Genomic DNA, 4810 nt, shown 5'->3' with positions numbered 1-4810 from the left:
GGAGGAGCTAAAAGATCTAGCATCGAGGATATGGTCGCCAAACATTTATCGATCTATAATCACAATGACCATGGTGGAACAGGTCCTAAATTGTATGGCTTTCAATCTAGAAACTCCATGTATTATGTTGTTGTCACTTGAGGGTTTCAGCATTAGCCAAATCGAGGCAAATGAAAAAACGATGAGGTTATACCTATACAACCTTTGCCAAAAATTCCACCAACCATTGCATTATTTCTTTCACTTGGTGTTGGCCATCCTTAATGTAGTTGCATTATAGCTAGCATCCAACGCTTAAGCTATCATAGTGACCTATTTTATATATAGCTCGCTAAAGAAATAACCTGTGCCAATCAACACAATTCTAGCATTGTACATGCTAGGAGAGATCAATGGGTGGTTATACATATCTAAGCATATAGGTGGTCGTGTATAGTGGAATTGCCACCAAATAACCATTCGATGTATGGTAGATTATGTTAACCTACATTAAGACTCCTAACATGTGGTTTAATTTTAAGATTAAGTGGTTTCAAGCTAGTGCCTTAACAAGCAGGACTCAAGAGCTTAGAGAAAATGTAGTGAAGCACGTCAATGCCTTTAAGGAAGAGAAGCTGTCATACTTGGAAATAGCCACTCGTGAGAATATTGTGACTACTATTTGATTCCATGTAAGGATTAGGGGTTGGCAGCTATTATGCAAGAGGTGCTAGACCAAGAGAAGGTAGGATGGGAGCAAAGAATGCCTAAAAGTAAGGAAGACTTGGGCAATAAAAAATGTTAGTTGATGGTTTTGTATTGCTTTGTGTATTGTATTACTATGTTAACAACTGATTTTGGTATGAAATTATTTATGTTTATTGTTATAGTGAAAATGGAAAAAGTCTAGACTAGAAAGTTTATGACTCGTCAAGAGATTCCCTAAGTTGGTGGTGACTAGGAAATACTTAAGAAAAGGTCACTTATAATTGGTTATGCAAGAGAATGTTTGATGCAAGATATGCGAAAAGCCTAGAGTGTTAGCGTGGGGAGTGTAGTGGTAAGGTGGATGTTAGTGAGGCACTGGGGTTAGGTATTGGCTTGCCAACTACTAATGTTGTTGACTAGCGTATATACTTTGTTTAGTCTAATTATGGTTAATTGATTCTAATATTTATGTTTGTTTTGTAGAAATGAATCATGCTATCAAACTTCAAAAGATTCTATAGCAGGAGAAACAAAAAGGGAAAAGGTCTTTGTAGGTTAGTCCTCTTCTTGCCAAAAAGTAAGCAATAAGAAGCTTCAGTGCGCCTAGTGTTATAGTGCCCTCTAGTGGAACTCAAGCAGTGACAACTATTCAGCCCTTTTTTGTGATGTCAAGTGTTCTTCTATCTATTCTAGTCATACGAACTTCATCATTGGTTGAACTCCTATAACAACTTCTGCTACTAATACCATCATTGTGCTTACTGTATCCTTAAAAAGTAACTGTTATTACTCTATCCATAGTGGTCAGCTCTAGCATTAGTAGGCCTACGAATGAAGAAATTAAGCTTCTCTACAAGTTGCTACATTCATTATTGGGTATTCTAGCTATAAGTTGGACAAAATGTCTTCATCAAACTTCATTGTTGACAATCAGTAACTAATGACTTTTTTTTCCAACTAAAATACCTTGTTAATGAGCCACAACCAGCCTACCTCATTTTGCTAGGAAGAAGATGCAACAATTGCCCCTGCTTAACAACTTCAGGTTGAGTTATGCCTGACTGTTACGATAAGTTTTAAGTAATTATGATGATGCTGTGGTTGTGATTTTTCTATGCAAAATATGTTGTTTAATTATAAGTATTTATTTCCTCGTAGCTTTTGGCTAATAAGGTAGGCCTCTATGAGCAAGTGAGGCTATTGATGAAAGATTGATATTGTTAGAGAAAGATGTTGTAGGAGAAGGCATAGGTTAAGGCCAACCAAGATACCCTCTTTTAAAAGAATGATGCATCCATTGAGAGCCTAGAAACCCTAAATGCCTCATTGCAAAAGAGTGTAGTGGAGTTAGAGATTTAATTGTAGGAGGCCTTTAGGAGGAACATTACCATGTAGCAATGCTTGGATGTTGCAACTACTCATCTTAAGTAAGTGGGAGAGGCAAAAAACAAGTTACAAGAAAAATAAGTAGTAGTTACTGCACACGCCAACAAAATTGAAATAGGGAAGGATCAAAGTCAGGTGCGAGCCTAATTATTAGAAGAGGATCTTGCAAAGTTGAAGGCTAAGTTGAAAGAAGAATGTGTTGAGTCTTCTAAGCAGTTTACAGAGTAAGAGAATGAGCGGACCACTGTTTGCTTGGCTACTGGTGAGTAGTATAAGTTGTTAGCCATATACCAAGTCTAATTGCAATGGACCCCTGAAATTGAGAATGGTGGACTTTTCAAAGATAAAATGCCATCAAAAGACTTCAACGTGAAGTATCTTGAGGACATGGCTTAATAGGAAAGGGTAAGGATAGATGGTGTTGACAAGATCTTAGCAGGCCTTGACTTAAATATCCTACCCAAGTTGTTAGGGACCCTCAAGCCAATGGCTCTAGTGTTGAGCCTATTTTTTTTAGTGATGACATTGACATTGTTCCTCTCACTATTCTAACTAATACTATTTCAACCCCCAATATCGATAATGGCCTAACTCTTACTACTTATTAAAGATTTTGTACACATGTTTTATACTTTTATTTTTGTATTTGTTTTAGTTAAATTCTTGTATTCATACATTAATTATGGATAAAATGAAAGTTTCTTTAGCAATTCTCATCTTGTGTTCAATCTATACTTGTTTTTACTTTTGCACATGTCTAACTTTATAGAGTAATATAAGGGTAAGGCTTAGTTTGGTAATTAGTTTGGCATTATAACTAAAGTATCCTAACTTGTTTATTTTGATTATCAACTTGGTCTCATAACTTCGTATAATCCAACTTATTTTAAAGACTACAAGTTTAGCCTTTGCCATTACTTATGTTACAGACTTATTGTTGCTAACTTGTTTAGTTGTTAATAGTAAGCACCTAATAATAATGGTTTCCTATAGATGCAAAAGCTTGCTCACATCATGCTAAGTAAAAGTTTGCTCAAATCACGCTAAGTAAGAGTTTGCTAAAATCATGCGAAGTAAAAGTTTGCTTAAATCATGCTAAGTTTTATTTTAACTTTCTCAAAGAGCCTAAGTAAATTGGGCAAGTTTCTACAATGATTTCCTTGCATGTGTAGGGGTGCTCACACATTTGGAACATAATTCATTTGCCCATAAATAAAAAAACTAAGTGAATTAAATAACTTTGTGTGTTGGTTTTTTTATATAGATAATAGGCAATGCCTTTGTGTCTATTGAAAAGTAAAGTGATACTTAACATAACATCATTCCAAGGAAGAGCATGCTAAAGTTGAAGTAGGAGTTCTGGTAAAAAGTTTGCAAGTATATGCATAAAGTGTTAATGAATAAGGGTTGCCTTGTTATAATGTCATAGCATTATCTTTTGTGGCATTGTGAGATCTTTTACATAGAGATAGTTGCATTGTAGTGGCCTTATTATAAAGGGCGACCCAGGACGTGTTTGGTATGTTAATTTCTAAGCCTTAGCATAAAATATATATAACACATAGGGCTTATTGGGCATATCGGCAGGAGAGTCTTAATGTAAAATGGAGATGGTAGATAAGGTACATTGGGCAAAGTACATTGAGCTCGTTTGCATGGGAGCCTGAACGTAAAATAGATATGGTACATAAGGCATATTTAACGTATTGGTGTAAGATCCTTAATGCAAAATAAAGATGGCATGTAAGGCACATTAGAAATGTTTGTATAGGAGCCTTAACACAAAATAGATATAGCGCACAGAGTACATTTAGTGTGTTAGTGTAAGAGCCTTTATAAAAAATAAAAATGGCGCATATGGTGCGTTGAGTATGTTGGCATGAGAGTCTTAACACAAAGTAGATCTGATGCCTAAGATGCATTGAGCTTTTTGGCATAGAAACTTTAATGCAAAGTATATGTGGCAGTCTGGATGTAGCGAATACATTGGTAGGAAATGGAGTTTGTTGTTGCCAATTTGTCTTAACACGTAAATAGATATGTGTCATAAGATGAGTAGAGTAAAATGATAAAACACCATCTTTCTTTCATTAAAATTTTTGAAAATAAGTCCTACAATAAGAACTGATAAAATGCAAATACACATGCAAAATGAATAAATACTCTTGAATGCGATAAAGTAATAAACTTAAAAGGCATGGTAACTTGATAGTGGATGCCATTAGAGATAATATTTTTTCAGGTGGATAGCATTATGTTCCTTGGTATGAGATTACTCTTATGTCTTGTAGCCTGTATGCTCTAAAACCAATGATGATAGAGACTTGATATGGCATTTCTCTCATTTATTGGTTTACTTGCTTTATAATTTTTAAATACTGGGTTGCCTATTTAAAATGCTTATGATTGATTCGAGAGATAATATCTGGTGACCATTCTTACTTCAATGAAAACCCAAGTTTCTTGGAGTAAGTATAGATTGGCTTTCAAGGCTTTTTCGTTCTTTTAAGGGTTGAAATATGCTATTTAGAGTCTGTGTACACCCATCTTAGCTAGTATTACCACCTCTATCCCATAAGTTAGAGTAAATGAGGTTTTGCCTATTGCTGAATGGTCAATAGTCTTAATTGCCTAAAGTATTCCAAAGGCTTGCTCAACCCAAGTCCCTTTTGGTTTATCAAGTTTCTTCTTCAAAGTGGTTAAGATCTCTGGATTCATTGACTCCACTTGACTATTG

Source organism: Durio zibethinus, chromosome 13, assembly GCF_047325235.1.
Source record: "Durio zibethinus cultivar Kanyao isolate XHJ-2024 chromosome 13, ASM4732523v1, whole genome shotgun sequence".
Taxonomy (NCBI): Eukaryota; Viridiplantae; Streptophyta; class Magnoliopsida; order Malvales; family Malvaceae; genus Durio; species Durio zibethinus.
The sequence above is the reverse complement of the archived record's forward strand: the minus strand, read 5'-3'. Positions refer to the sequence as shown.